The 17,037-nt window shown below is 34.5% G+C and overlaps 1 long non-coding RNA gene across 1 annotated transcript; it reads right to left on the bottom strand.

Annotated features, from left to right (window-relative positions):
• Positions 1-300: 300 nt before the first annotated feature.
• LOC110475290 (uncharacterized) lies at positions 301-16,120 on the bottom strand. Its single transcript, XR_004148419.3, has 2 exons — positions 7,626-16,120; positions 301-6,627 (listed from the first exon to the last, which is right to left on the bottom strand). It is a non-coding gene; the product is annotated as an uncharacterized LOC110475290 (long non-coding RNA).
• Positions 16,121-17,037: the final 917 nt, after the last annotated feature.

Raw genomic sequence — 17,037 nt, 5'->3', positions numbered from 1 at the left:
CTCTGATCTCATTTACACTAAATCAAACTAAATTTCCCCACACTGAAACTGTTTTATCTGTGACAGTAATTTGTGAGTGATCCTTTCTGTTCTTATCCCGTGAACCATTCCTAATATTTCCTCTCCCTGTGTCCAGCAGAGGAGGGCATTGAGAGAATGGCTTTTTGGGCACCTGTCATCCAGCCAGGGTCAACCCACCAGAACCCTGCTCCTTCATAATATATGATCCACAGCTGATCAGGAAAGGGTATCTCAGTATCAATTAATCATTAGGAATCACCTCAACTGAAAATGTCTCTAGGGGATAGTAAGCGGCATTGACATATTTTATTTACATTTACACAATTATTAACTTACATTATATGTTCAAAAATATAACTTTTGCTTTTCAGTAGATTTAGGAAATTTCCAAAAAGGTAATAATAATCACATTTTTTTCAAACTTAATACATTAGGTGATCATGCAGATATTGCAGATATCTCATTGTCTAGAACAGCCAGATATTTAAGTTTTTGTGTCTAATCTTAAGCTATTTTTATTTACTAATGCTATAAGATGCAATTGTCTTTGTGGAGGTGAAACACTCTGGACTAGTTATTATTATTTTTATTATTGTTTTTTGTTATATTTTCATGTGTATCATGATAAAGTCAGTTATATATTACCTACTCTGAAAGCAAACTATTTTATATGCATATTTAAGGTAATGGGCATTCGACTTTAAAAAATGGTTCTGATACCCTGTAGCTTCTCAATAATAGTATGCTCTTACATTACAACAGAAAAGGATGGATTATGGGTTTTTCAATTTGCATCAGGCATATTAATTGCAGAGTAAGATTTCCACATAAAATATCAATGTACTGGAACAAACTGTTAATGTACCAGAATATGAACACTTATATTCATTTCTTGAGATTTAAAAGCAATCTTCTTTTTCATATATCTGAATAATATTTTTTTTTAAGTCTGCTAATGAGAACAACGTAACCAATGTGTTCTGAAAACCTTAATTAGCTTAAGTGTTAATAGTGATTTCCTAGTCGCTGTACTGGCAAACAGTACAACAAGCTATTAAGGAAAGAAAATAATTTACAGGGTATGGAAAAACTTTAAAGCAGCTTTTAAGAAATGTGTCATGGAAGATCAACTTTATGTTGTATTAGCGAGGAGAGAAACACTGAATTCAAGTTTTACTTGTTTGGGGTTGTTTTTTGTTGCTCTGGATTTTGTTTGTTTTGGTTTTTTTTTTTTTATTTTTTCCCTTGGAGAAGATATTTATAGACTAATAAAAATGTACTTGGAAGTGAAATTCAGCTGGGAATTTGCAAAGTGGTTTTAATGATATAGAATAGCAAATTTATATTTTATGTATTATCTAATTTGTTTGAATTGCACACAAAGAATCCAAGAAATTTGTTTTAATAGGTAATAATAATACTAAAAATTTTGTTGTTTAAAAGAAAAACAATTCTTCAAGAGGAGGTAAATAAAGAGTCATGATTCTTAATAGTACAAAAGGGGTTGTTTACAACCATTATCTTGTTACTAATACACCTGAGCAAGTACATATCTTCTCATTCACTTTCAAATACTAGACTATAGCTGCTTAAAAAGATGCAAATTAATTCCTTCTTTGTTTATGCAGTTTTGTTTTATGACTGCTCTGTTTCACACTACTAATCTTTAATGGGCCTTCAATTTTTTTTCTTTTTTCTTTAAAACAGCAAATGAATGCAGGTCCTTCCTTTTAAATCCAGACAGAAAGAGAAAAAATATTTAAGTTTTCATGCCACAGCTGCAGGCTGTGAATTATCCCACTAGGGAAGAGTGGAAATACCACCCACATAATCCAACAAGAGGCTTGATTCATTTTGTGTCTGAAGCAATCGTTGTGGTCTTACAAAGCTGAAATGAGTTTCCTTTGCAATCTTCACAGGAGAAAAAAAAAAATATCTTCTTTACAGGCTCAAAGCAAGATCCCACTTTTTAATTAATTTTTACTCCTATTTCTCATTTTTATTTTTCTTCCTCAGTTTCTCACTATTTTGCAACTACTTTAACTTTACATATTACAAGGGAATTGATATGAGACAAGATGTAAAGAAGAGCCAAGTAATATCTTCCCAGGCCTATCAATCCCAGCTGAACTTGTGACAAGTGATTTGGTTAGTGTATGAGAACCAGATAGAAGGAACTTTGCAGAGCTTGTTTTTAAGGCTCCTATTTTTTCCAGGATAGTCAGAAAACCTTCTTGTCTCACAGACACAAGGAGTTAGTTGCCATCTGTTTAACATCCCAGTGGAAGCACCTGCCTAGGGTTTTCTCTAAATAAGCAGGACTCCACTCAGTATGCATAGATGCTATGTAGCTTCCTACAGATCACCAATAGTAATTAATGAAGAGAGAGAGATTAAAATCTGACTTTTATGTTCTTTACTCTAGGCTGTAGGGAGGTTTTTTCCTCTTGGGATCCTAATGCTTGAATTTTAACTTGGAGAACTTTAAAGTGCTCAGGATATATATACACACATATATATATGTATATATATGTATATATATATATGTATATATATGTATATATATAAATATATATATATTTAATGAGCTGGATAAATGATTTAAAAGTTCAGCTACTGACAGATGAAATGATGACTGCAGTAAAAGTCAGCTGGTTGCAGTACTGTCCAGATAGATTTCTATTGCCTCACAATATTCATACACTTGCTGTCCATTCCTTCATGCAGTGATGTAGTCACAAGGCTCTTTAGGACAAGAGGACAGAAGGAACAACAGAAAGAGAAGGGGAGGGAGGAAGGGAGAAAGAAGGAAAAAAGGCTGGTTGGTTTGAATTCTCATTTGATAAAAGTAGAATTAAATAGATGTTTTTATCAGATGGACTAGGTGATTTTTGTAGGTCCTCTCCAACCTGGACTATTGTATTGATATATACTGAATATGTATCCATATATCCAGTGGATATCATGGACATGAGATTAATGCTTCTGATCTACATAAAGTAGAAATTGCTCATATATGTTTAAGGTGTGTGAGCAGGTTCACTTTGAAAACATTTTCCAGATCAAAACTCTCAGCTGAGTTGGATCCCTGCATGAATGATTTCAGGATGCTGACCAAGCTTTGGAATGGGTGGTGCAGGAATCTTCCCAGTTCTCTCAAGAACTTGTAAGGATGTGGAAATCTTATCTCTTAATCTGATTACAGAAGTCTTCATCATAAAAGGCTTATACATTTTGGATGCAAGTAAAGATTTGAACTAAAGAATTTAATTTCATTGTAAATTCATTTTACTTTTAAATAGTAAAACATATCTAACATTTCAATACTTTATTACTGTAATTTTTCTCTACATTTAAACTGAAATTTAAATTCAAGAAATATTACATACAGTTCTAAATATTTCATCACATCTATATGTGCTTAAATTAATGTATGTTTTAGATCTAAAACCTCAGTCAGCGCTTTTTCTAGTGATAGCAGAAATATGGCTCAGAATTCAGTGAACTCCCACAAATTTTGTTGAGACCAGTAAAGTTCTAAAGAGATATGGGCAGTGTATTGAATAGCTTTAGACATATATAATGAACAGTCATCATTGTTTTAAGATTCTACAAAAAAATATAAAACTGAAAAAAATATATGTCAGTTTACCACTTTTTAGTTTACTCATGAGTCATAGCCTTAGTTGTATTTTGTTATGTATATTTAGAAGCTGTAATCTCTGAAAAGCTTGCCAGGAATTGCCTGTGAACTCACACTAATAGGCATCCTAAACAGAAAAGGAACCTGAATACAGGGAAAATAACTGTTCTCAGAGCTCTGGCATGGTCCTCGTTGCCAGGGAAACCTCTTCTTTGTCTCTACGTGTTCAGAATGGCTGCCTCATTAGACACTGAACCTGATCATCCCACTGCACTACCAGGAGAAAAAAAGTAAGGAAGGGGAAAGGCTAAGAGTTCCACAAATCTTTAAGAAAATGCCAAGAATAGGGGTAATCTTAAATAAATCTATGTGTAGCTATTATCATAATTATGTTCTGTAAGGGTAAATCTGTCCAGGCTGCTTCTTTCCACATTTATTTGCAGGTGGAAGTGAGCAATTCTGGATTTTCTTTTACTGAATTAAAAAAGAAAAAAGAAAAAAAGAATGTGAACACAAAGCTGGTGAATTGCATATTTTATCTAAGAAATGTCTTACTTTAAAATATTGAAAAACACCTATTTAATAAGGTCATTCTGCTTATTTAACTGCCTGAGATTGTTTTAGCATTTCTATAGCAGATTTTATTAATGAAGTCAGAAGCATAAAATGTCAGGGAAAAACCTGCAGAGGTGCATTTATTACTCTGATCATAAAGAGGAGTGGTGAAAAAATAGTAAAACTTGAAAATATATAGTGACAGGAGAGTTACTTTATGTTTACTACTAAGTTTTAATCAAGATACTAAAAACAGCACCACATAAACTTCTGAAGTGCAGAACTGGATGCAGTTTCAAGGCATTACTCATTGGCAATAAAACTGTGAACCCAAGGTCCCTCAGGAGCTCAGCCCCTGACCTTGGCTGATGAGAGAAGCCGCTGAAAACAGGGCCAGAGCTTAACCTCCGCCCTCTGTGGTTTATAAATATCAACATAGGCAAGGGATTTTAAAGTCATCATCCCAACAAGTCTGTTCTCTGAAAAGAAAAATGAAATCCAAATCACAGGTGAAATAGTTAAGGAATGCCTGACTTTACTCTTATTTATGAAGAGGGAAAGCAACCCAGCTAGACCTTTTTTTCCTTATTTTTTCTCAACTGTACCAGATGTGAAACTAAGTAGTTAGATGCAAAAACAAGAGAGAGCCTGACCAGGTGGTCTGAGATTAACTGGTTGCTTTCCAAAACCATAAAGAAATTACATTAACTACATTTACATGTACCTGGAGCCATTTTCCTTCTGAGTAAGTGATAAGCTATGCTGAAGCTCTGACGTTGCCTAAGTAACAGTATTCAAATTAATATATTTTCTCTTTTTTTAAACAATGCCTTTTATCTTACAAACATTTCAGGGATTTTTTTTCCCTCCTCTGGGGTAATATTTCTAAAACAGGACTTGGAGATTGCAGCTAGAAGAAAAGAGGAAAGAAATGGCTGAATGTAATCGCCTGTCCACTACATGGCAAATCGCCTGTCCTCTCCTTGCAAAGTAGTTCTTTTCAGTTACATGGTGAAATATTTCCAAAATTCCATGAGAGATGAATCATTAATGTGAAATAATTTCTCCAAATGGGGACTTGTGTCAGAGAAAGCTATTCTGGTGGGCTCCTGTAACCACCAGAGTTATTTCCTTTCTTTATTTTAAACAGTTTCACATAGAGAGGAACTAGAAGAAGATATTTAAAATCAATATACAAGGCAAGAAATAGTATCAGGAATGGTACTAGAATGTTATTTGAAGTGGGTTTGATGTGCAGGTGTGAAGTAAGTTCACAAATTTAATAAATTTAGGTAAATACAGAGAAAGTAAATGGTTTGTCTTAGCTTCTCTTTTGAGCAAATACACACAAGGATACCAAGGTTTAAAAAAGAATAATAAAAAGCATGGTCTGAATCATAATGCATAAATGTGTGAGCCTACATGTCTGTGAGAAAAGATAATTAATGAAAAGCTACAGTTATAACTAGGTAGTAATTATAGTCACTCTATTTTATTATGATAGTCTAACTGAACCAGGCTGGAAATTCTAGGAGCTGCATTTCTAAGTCCCATTTATGTTCTGAGCACCAGTTTTTGTTTTTTTTTTTTTTTTTTCATTAATTAGTTTCCATTTACATTATTTCTTGTTTGAATTAACAGATCCAAAATACAAAGTCTTGTGTCTCTTCATTTTTGAAGAGGAGTTTAGGAAAAATACTGAAGATATTTCTGCATTTAACCTAAGGATCTCTCAATGCAGAAAGCAGAAAATATTTAAGAAAATAATTCTATACTTTTCAGTCCCAAATACTTTGCAAATATATGTATCCTTTCATTCACAAAACCACAAAAAAATAATTGGAAGAGAGATGCAAATACAACTTTTGATCCCATTTTGTAAAATTTCTACAAAATATGTACTTATCAGTGTGTCAAAAATTTTTTTCAATATACCAGCCCATATAAGTAAGTAAGTGTACTGAATAGTTTCATATATAAATAAGGTACTGAATAGTTCATACTTCTTTATTTTACATACAGCATTGTGAGACCTAAGTATGCATGATGGTGATGGATACACAGACACCATCATGATTAAAGTAGAAACTTGTGGAACTAAAAATATAAGCAGTTCTAGTTGGTTGTAGAAGACCTTGATGGAAAAAGGGGATCTGTACAGACTACAAAAGCCCCTTAGAAGTCTCTAGGCAATAGTCCTTAAGTCATCACTGAGTCCACAAAATGCTGCTTGCACATACAAGTCAGCTTTTCAATAAAAACTCACAGAATAAGTAAGCAAAAGGGTTGCACCTCTGAGAGTGACTTAAATCACGATACATTATAGATACCAAATATCCTCATAAGATCCTTGGTCCCATGATGCAGCATGCATCTTGCTCTCTGATCTCATAATACGTCAAAGCCCACTGTAAGAAAGAAAACAGCAGATCAGCTTCATCTTTATCCCATTGTTTTTCACATTACAGTGTGCACCCCTAATATAACCAACTAGAAACACTAAATGGGAGCAATGATGCAATTCCTAGGTCTTGCAAAAGGCACATGCAGGAAAAGGAATGAGATTGTTTAAGGGATATAAGTGACACAGAAGAAAGACACAGGTCTCTTAGCTGGTGTTATAAGAACATGGTGAGTACCCATGTTTCTTGTTTGTGTTTCTTTTGTCTCTTAATTTTAATTTTAGAGGCTTATGCACATCTTCTTGCTAAGATACGCGCATTAACAGACACAGTGATGGGAATCTAAAAGTTTGTATTTTACTCCACTGTTAAAATTGCAGTCTGTTGTCTCTCTGCTCTGTGTCTCTTTTCTGTGAGTATAAGCAACAATATTAGTTTCTTAAAGCTGGAAAGGTAAATCAGATATATAAACTAGAAATTTGCCTGCCAAATGCTTCTTATTCTACCAGAACCCCCAGATAACACCCCCTGGATACTTGGAATAAAATTTCACCTTTAAAGGGAAGTATTCTAATCAGTCAATTGATATTTTTAAACACCATATTGTCACTGCAAAATGAAAATCACTGATGACTCTCACAAAAATTTGGTACTGGTAGAGCTACAAATATAATCTTTCTGATGCATTGGGACATAGTGTTTATGCAGTCTAACAGCTTTTGTCCCAGTATAACATATACTAAAAATCTAGAACACACTTTATTTTTATTTTTTTTTTTTTTTCCTGGATCTATGGTTTTGCTTTTGAAATTCTCTCTGAAGCAATAGTATTGCATGCATATTTGTGCCTGCTATCCCAGGTATACTCAAGAATGTTTGAAAGGATTAAAAAAGACACTTGCCTTGCTGGGTTAAATATTTTAGCTTTACTTGCATTGACATTGCAGGTGAAAGCCAAAAATTAAATAATAAAAAAAGAAATTAACCTGTTGGTAGCAACCTACCGTTTTCAGTCTTATTTCCAATCACACCGAGACAGAAAGTAGCCCTGACAATTCTGTGACTGCTCCAGCCCACTGTAAACAGGAGGTGGCAGTTCTAGTCTTTGATCCAATATGCTGCAGTGTTATAAAATGGCACTAACTAGCTAGGGAAGACAGTTCCACAATATGCAAGCTAAATAGCTTTTCCAAGGCTAGCCAGAGCTGCTTCCCCTTTATTCCCTTTTTGTAGAAAGCTAAAATGTGTCACACAGAGAGAGAAAAAAAAGAATAAAATAGAGCAGCCTTCTGACAGCTCAGAACTGGTACTGTGATAGAGACTCTAGAGCTAACTACACTGCATCCAAGGCTTTTTATTTTTCTTTTCCATTTTTTTTCTTTTTGATTTGAGTGTGCAAACACATAAAGATTGTTTTTATAGGGCTTTTGTGAAAGAAAAATCCTCTCTATTCATCTTGTGCTCTGTCTCACGCATTAGTTTCAAAATAATTTTTATCTCAGAAAATACTTTTATTCTAAAATACTAAAATTCCACTTAAAACTAGATCAATAATACCAATATATGACAGGTGAAATCTAGCAGGAGTGGCTCTAAAATCCAGTGCAGCCTATTCAACAGGCCATTTTTTTTTTAAATTTCTGATGCTCTTCTGAAATACTGCTGAATTGCTGAGAAGATATTGCTTTATCATTAAAGCAACTTCAGGATGAAACCTCCTCTGTTGGCTCTAGTTATGGAAATGAGAGCTTCAACCTGCATGTTAAAAAGCCCTATGACAGTAAAGACCAAGAGCAAAGTAGAGCCATTGGAAAATCTTTCACCACAGAAAGAAAATAGCAGAGCAAGGGAGATAAAAGGGTGTGAAGAATGCGGCTTGACATCTAAGAGAAACTATACATGCAAGTATTGTGGTTACTGCCTTTTAACCCAGCTCAGTGTCTGATCATGACAAATACCAGGAATCACAGCAGAAATATATTACACAGCCATATTGAGAATTTTATAGCATGCCTGGGAGCTAGGTGGAGGTGAGAACCACTGAAAGCACCTGACATTCAGAATCATGCAGAGTAAGCACATATCTGCAAGGTGCAAGTTTTTGGGAAGTATTTTAATGTAATTGCCAAACAACATGCTTTCTTAGGAAGAGTCGTGGGATGTTTAATTTTGATCAAATAATTTTTGCCTTTCTGCTATTCCACCTACATAATTTCTGTAAGTAACTTCTCTGAGTAGCACAACTGCTTTGCACTGTGGTGCATGAAACTAGGACATAATGTCATGGCCATAAATAACAAAATATCCTACTGTTCCCATCATGTTGTCCAGTGGGAACTCCTGTAGTCAGAGGTTCAGCAGTGTACATTAATCTTCACAGTGTTGTACAAGACATCACAAACTCAATTCCCCTGCATCCTCACAATGGAGTATGTTCAGCTGTAGAAAGAGAAAACGAGTCTGATGTTGCTAATCAGACAGACACATACTCTGACAGGTTCCACAACAGGAAGAGAATACAGATCATGACTTGTAGCTATGGAAAACAATACAAATGTTAAGGGCAGTATTGAACCAAAGAAGAAATCTGGTTATAATTGTAAAAGAGGCAGGAAAGCAGTACAGCAGTACATATCATTCTGCCAGGACCTTTCTGAGAGATTTAGGAAGCATTTAAAGGATTTACACACAATGAAATTCAGTTTAATTACTGTGTATCAGCTCAGCAATGGTAACAGTCTCCAAGAGTGCTGTATAGCCAAATTCAGGACTGCAACACTGCTTGACCTTCTTTACATTCCAACATAGCTCTGTTTAATGACATCACATTTACTGAGCACTAGAGGAACACAGTTGAAGAGGTTGGTGGTTCTTCTGATCTATAGTACCTTAGGCTGTGTTGATCTACGTTTCATTGGAGTATTTCCCAAAAAAAAAACAAAAAAAAAAAACCAAAAATAAAAAAAAACCAAAAAAACAAAAAAAACAGAAAAGGTAGGGTAAAATCAGCACTGCATAACCTAATTAGAGGGGACATCCATCAAACCAAACTTCTCGCGCACAGATCTCATGGTAAGAACTAAGAGGCTGTGCAAAGACTCACAGATGTTCTGTGTATAAAACAGAAAAAAATAGAGTATGACTCAGGTTCTTATATTTCTGTTCTAAGCAGAGACCTTCCTGTCTGCTACAAAGATCCATCTATTTGAGGTTTTAATTTTATTACATTAAGATACTTTCATAATCTCCTTTATCCATGAAAAATAAGATCAACCCCCAGCTGCACCACTCACAAGGAAGAGTTACTTGTTCACATGAAAGAGTTTTTGAGCCAGAACTTTAATTTAATTTCCCTGTGTATATGCAAAACTCAGATATACTGGAGCAATTTGAGAGTTTTTTTTCCAGTGATTCCACTGAAAATTGTATCACTTTTGTGCATTTATCTTAAGTTTCCTGGGACTAGAATCTCCATAAATGTCTATGTTGCATATCTATGACGAATGCTTGAAGAGCAACCTACAGAGTTAGTCTTTTTTTCTCTCTTCTCTCCCATACTAATATTCTTGCATGCTATAAGAGCAGCTCTATTTCTGAGTATCCTTCATCTCAGATCATTTAGCACTGGTCTAGTGGTAGTTATGACAGCTATGTAGTCTTGTAGATGTCCCCTGAGAGAGGAAGTAAAATGAAAGCATGGAAACTGAGGCACACAGAGAACAATGTGGCTGTTCAGAGTCTGAAAAGTAATAAGTGGTATTGATAGCTCTTTGAGAAATAAGATTTATAAGGCTCTTGTTGAAGCTCAGGTATGTAAACTGTTCTGATAGTTTCAATGACACTACTGAGGAAGAAACTAAAGTGAGTGGTTTGATGTCTCCCATAAGAGACAGATTACAACATATGTACCCCACTAGACATTTAAAATATTTGAAAAAAGCTTAAAAAGAAATAGACTTTATTTAGAAGACAGATAAACAATTTGATAGAGCTAAAAATTCATTCTGTGTCAGCTGAGATACAGTAACTGTTCATAAAAATTCTCCTTCATTGCATAAATATATAAATCAAATTACTGCAATTTTGGAAAAGCAGAAGCCCACACATTGACAGGAGAGGAGACAGGAGCGGATACAGGAGAGGAGATGAAATTGAAGAGGAAGAGACAAAGAGGGAAGAGAAGAAAGAATCTACCTGCCATTGAGAACCAAATAACTGAGAAAAATGTATAAAATTGTGGTTTCTGGAAGCAGAGAGACAGTACTTGTAAACGTGAAAAATACTAATCTAAACAAAAAAAGTAAAAGTGAGACAGAGTTCAAGGGCCTGAATTCTATACTAAAAGCTGGATAATCACACATTTTTTCTTTTTGACTTTACCAATTCAGATTTGTAAAATGCTTTTGTAAGTAATTCTAAAATGATCTTACCTGAGATTTTATTTCTCGCCACATTAGATATGAAAATTTCTGTCTTAATTTACTCACTAGGTTTCTATTAGAAGTCTATACACAGTGAGCAGATTTGTCTAATAAGTTACAAGAGACATTTTCTTCTGCAAAAACATTGAAATGTCTCTTTTTTTCTTTTAATTTTCTGCTTTTTTTTCCTTTAAAGCACATAGAGTCATAGAATCCTTGAGGTTGGAAATGACCACTTACGTCATTGAGTCTAACTGTTAACCTGAGACTGCCATGTTGACCCCTAAATCATGTTTTCAAATGCCATATCTACATGCTTTTTCAATACTTTCAGGATGGTGATTACATCACTGCCCTAGGCAGCTTATTCCAACCAGCCTTTCATTGAGGATATTTTTCCTAAGATCAGCCTTTAATTGAAGATATTTTTGTAAGATCCAGCCTAAATCTCCTCTGGCTCAATGTGAAGCCATTTTTTTCTTGTCCTGTCACCAGCTGCCTGGGAGAAGAGACTGATCCTCATTTCTCGACAGCCTCCTTTCTGGCAGGTTTAGAGAGCAACGAGTTCTCCCCTGAGTCTCCTTTTCTTCGGGCTGAACAACCTCAGCTCCCCCAGCTGTTCTTCATGACTTGTGCTCCAGACCCTTCCCCTGCTCTTTGCCCTTCTCTGGACACGCTCCAGCACCTCAATGTGCTTCTTGCACAAAGGGGCTGAGAGCTGGACAGAGGATTCCAGGTGTGGCCTCACCAGTGCTGGGTGCATGGGGACAAGAACTACCTGGTCCTGCTGGCCACACTATTGCTGATCCAGGCCAGGATGAATTGAGCTAATGTGTGTGAGATCCTCCTTCCCTGCCTCCATGATCTTGCCAGTTGCATTCTTTCCCTTTTTGTCACCAGTTTCACTTCCTGAGCATGAGACTGCTTCATTAGTTACCACTCACTAGAAAGGTATAATCATACCAAGTCCTGCTCAATGTCATTTGCTCTCACTGAAATGCCAAGTTTGTGCCTGTTGCTGAGATATCAAATGTGTTTTATTCTCTGGATATTATGATAAAATTTGAAACTGTCTTTTTTTATTTCTGTCAAGAGCAAGGATCAAAGTTGTGCATTTGTTTTCCTTTACCATTCAATTCTTCATGCAATTTCCAAATATCCTGATTTGTTTATTTCCTGTGAAGGGCTTATTATGATTTATTTTGTTAAATATATGAGACTTTTGTCTAATTTAAATTAACCCAAACATTTAACCAACACAATTATAAAAATGTACATTTTAAGCACAAGTTATTATTCATATAAATAGTTGGGTTTTCTGTTGAAAAGAAGTTTGTAGATACCAAGTTTGTGATAAAAAAGGAAAACTGATTTCTGCAAATAACTGCAAGAATGCAGGCTGCCATTAGTATAGATGAAGCACTGGTACCAGTGACTTATTTCCTCCTTAAATATTATTAAAATATAATAAGAAAAGAGAAAAAAATCTTTTGTGGTGTATCTTCATCCATTAATCTCTAGCACCAAAACCTCATAAAGATGGTGACAGACACAGAGCAATTCTTATATCTCAAAAAAGGTCAATCAAAAAATAGATAAAAGGTAACAGTACAGTCAATAAATAATCTTATAAGACTAAACATTGCACTCATCCTTTCCAGATCACTCATTAGTCATCTACAGTGCCCTTAGTGACATTTTTAATGTATTATTTCAAAGCTTTTTCTTTATTATTGAGAAGGGAACTTTTTTTAACTTATAAAGCTCCAACTATAGTTGAAGTCTGGTTCACCATAAAAAACCAATTTCCTAGCAGACAAGAAACTACTTTGACAGGAACATTAATAATACCTTTGGAAATCTACTACCCCATTTAATTTTTTTTTTTTTTTTTTTTTTTTTTTGAGGAGACTTACAGTTTTATGGGGAAATGCTGAAGAAAAAAAAAGAAGGAAAGAAGAGGTAGAAAAGGTTATTTTGTGACTAAAGCTGGTTGAGTTATTATTGTTTAACATTCCATCTTTTAAATTACTGCTTAAAATTACACTCTTACACCTATTGCTACAGTTTCAGTAGAAGGAGCTGTGTCTTTGCATAATAGGCCATTTTTTTAGGGGTAACATTTCTAAAGATGGTTAAAGGTCTTAGGTACCATTTTGAACCTGAAAGATATTAGATGCTTTACAGGGATTGTCTAAAATCCTTGGAAATATCTTAGATAGCCACGTAATTCTTTGAGTTTCCTTCCTCTGCTCTTGATATCCAGCAAACATTAAGAAGTTTAATATAAGCATCTAATTTTATAGGTTTGTTCCTTATGAATTTAGTGTTCAGTGTGTTCCTGTCCTGCATTGAAACCATTCACATTGAATTTATATAGCTATTGAATGAGAAGAGATGAAGAGATGTATTCTTCTTTATAATCTAAGAATTAAAAAATCTTAATTTAGACAAACTTTTAAATTACTTAAGTCATAGAGCCTTATTTTCAAAATGTCCTGATCAGGAATAGCTTGTCCTATTTAAAGTTACCATTTGGCTGTAATATTTTTCATAGAATGTACTTGATCTATTAATATTTTATCTATTCACACAGGAAATCTGCTTTTCAGGTGTTTGATGGCAGTTTTATAAGGACTGTAATGACAAATATCCAAATGTCAATTATTAATAAATCAATTATGCAGTTTCAGGAAAACAATCTGCTAAGTGTATTAAAAAAAAGTGAAGAAACTTTAGAATTGGGAAAATAGAGGAGGCCAAATACTTGTAAATTATTTGTGAAATGCAAAACTAATTTTCTAATCTCTGTAACAAATAAATAAATGAAGAAATACAGGGAATTCATAAGAAATAAGCATAAGAATGTTCAAGGGCAAAATAAGAATGTTCAAGGGCATTTTTTCTGAAAGGAAAAAATGGAAACCAGAGATGTATATGAAATAATGAATGATCAAATAAGCATATATGAAAAAAATAAAACAAATTTCCTATCCTGGTTCTGTGATATAAAAGCAAAAATATAATTAAATGATAGAAGGCTTGAAGTAAATAAAATAATATAGTTCCTTAGTATAGTTCCAAGGCAAAGAAACTGAAAAATGTAACATGAAGATTGGGCATGCGATTCCTAATGTAGATCAGTGGGGCACCTCTTAACCCAAATGGTCTGGATGAAAGAGAGAGCCCAACCTGTCCTGGACTAGAACTGGAAATGTGAGAGAGAGCTCAGGCAGCACAGCGGAACAAGGCAGCACTTCTCGTTGGGTGACAGTGGGTAAAGCATTGAGTAGGATAACTCTGTAGGGAAGGTTCTCTCTCACATGGAACTTGATTTTGCCATCTGTTTAGGGGGAGGCTAATCAAACTCAGACCAAGACATATTACTGAGTTCCATTTCCCTTAATAAACTGTATAAACTTTTGTTGCACAACAACTTTTGAGACTGAGGCTAAGTGGAAGAAGCTATAAATATGGGAAGAGAAACATTGCTACACAAAACATTATGCTGGTGGCAATATTTGGCAAGTATTTTTATGACCTATATTTCTAATTAACAGCAGCTTAAAAATTTTTGTTTCTTGCAGAATTAGTTCTTGCAGAAGATAGCTTTGTATCTGTCAACCATTTCTCTCTCTCCAGATGCTGAATCTGAAAATTGATGTTTGCAGAGTAGTATGTATCATACTTAGACATTATTTTCCTGATATTTTCCAGATTCATCCAGTACAATAAAATTTTAAGAAATGAAACAAAAATATTTTTAATGTCTCCAACCATTACATGCTTACTTTGTAAAGATATTGAGAACATCTAAAATCTTAAATTCCAATGTGAATCTTCTGTACAAGGTGACAGTGTTTTAGAACTATTAATGAATACCTGCTCTCTGAATCTTCATAAACTCAGTTCAGAGAGACAATAAAAGCATTGGATCTAGAGCAGCAGCAACTGGGCCTGACTAGTTCGTGCAGCACTAAAAACTATTTAGCTGTCAGCTCACCATGATAATCATTAATGTACTTCTGCTGAGTCCATGCCAATTGTGAAGTGGGTCTATTTCTCTGAAATTTAGAGACACTACCACAGATAATTAATTCATTATTGTGAACTGACTTCACAACAGTTTAATTAAGATTGCAGATCAGCCTCAGGGCTGACTATTATTATGGCATAGATGATAATTTAGAAGTTGAATAGCACTGACCTGGACATGCTAGATTAGACACTTGGAAACAGCCTCATCTTTATGATGGTATTTGTAAATCTCTATCCCAACGTCCTGGCATCATGTATGCAGCAATAGCTTTCTGTGTATATGTGAGTAATGAACAGTTTTTGGAGAGATGTTTTGAACAGCAGAGATTTTTAACCATAATTTTCAGTAACTATAGAGTGGACCAACAATTTACGAAACACAGAAAGTGCAGTATTATAAAAAATGTGATGGCTAGCCATGGTGCCCAGTTAAGAGAACAGTATTTAATCTTCTAATTCTAAAGACAAAACTGTCATTTTTTGAGACACATAAAAAATATTTAAACATATTCATATTAGAATCAGTTTGAAACATTCAAAAATGGAAAACACTTGCACTCCAAATGAAAATTATAACTATTATTAAAAAAGTTTTTACAACAGAAGGAAATCAGAGTATCAGTTCCCTGTGTATGCTAGCTCCAGTCCCTGTGTATACCAGAAAGACTGAATAGGAAGTGCTCTTTCTCACCAGATGATTGAAAATAGCAGGTGATGAGACACAGGTTTGCTGTGACAGTAAAATATAAACTTACAGAAAAAGTGAGCTGTTCTGTTTTCACTTGTTCTGTTGTATTCATTTGTTTCTGAAGCTTGATTACTTGAATACAGCAAAGAAACAATTCCCATGAGCTATTTTCTCATTTTGAGCACAGAGACAAATAATATCAGGTGCTGCAAGGAAGAAAGGGTGACTAAGGCTGGGAGTTGTGAGGGTTGAACACTTCTTGCAGCCCTCTAGGGTCAGTTCCCCTTTGAAGATGTTTACCCCTAAGCATTCAGAATCTGTTGCTTTTAGCAGTTTTATTTGCTGTAAAGAGGACTATGGAAGAAGAGGATGTTTATTCTATTCTGTCTCGCATGTCATCAACCAAGTTTGAAGTCAAGTTTCAGTTACAGAAACTTTATTACTGGTGTTACCTGATTTAAAAAAAAAAAATCCAAGCCAAATAAAGTCACACCAGACCAAACCAAAGCTTGCCTTCTTCATTTGTAGGCCACAAGTTGAGTGGAGCTGGCAGTCAGAATAAACTGTCCTTCCACAAAGCAGATATTACCTGCAAATCACTGAGATAATAAAAGCTGTACCCCTCACCCCCTCCTCATACACACTTTAGAAAGTGGCGCTCCAGAGAACAGTAGAATATTCAGCAAGAATTGTTTGTGTTGTGGGTGAATTTTTTTCTACAAATGAACCTTAACTTTTTTTCCCACTGCTTTCATACAGGAAGTGGTGAATTGGCATATTTGTGCCATTCATTAAATATTAAAACCAACACAAACACTGACGAATTTCCCAGAAAATAAACCTTATTTTCTATAGTGCTGAAAAATTAGAAACTTTATATTACTTAATTACATGTTAAAGAATGTAAATGATAAAGGAATAACTATGAGAAATGTTATACAACATTTAGAAAGACAGTTATTTAAGAAAAATAAAGTTAGAAGTGTTTTGTTTCTGCTAGTGTTTAAAAAATAATTACAAATTTGAACATCCAAAAATATTTAAGTAACTTGAAGTGTTTTTAGTTTTCACCTGTACATATTTGAGTTTTTACCAGTTTTGGTGGCTGTTTGAGAACCCATATGCACATGAGACTGGTCATGTATCTGTGTACTTGTAATATAAAAAATTATTTTGTAGACTATAAAGCATCTGTCCTTAATTTCATAGAGATCACACTCCAAGGACATACAGCAAATTATCTCTGTATAAAGCTTTGATCCTCTTCCT

The sequence above is a fragment of the Lonchura striata genome, chromosome 5 (assembly GCF_050655825.1).
Source record: "Lonchura striata isolate lonStrDom1 chromosome 5, ASM5065582v1, whole genome shotgun sequence".
NCBI lineage: Eukaryota > Metazoa > Chordata > Aves > Passeriformes > Estrildidae > Lonchura > Lonchura striata.
The sequence above is the reverse complement of the archived record's forward strand: the minus strand, read 5'-3'. Positions and strand labels throughout refer to the sequence as shown.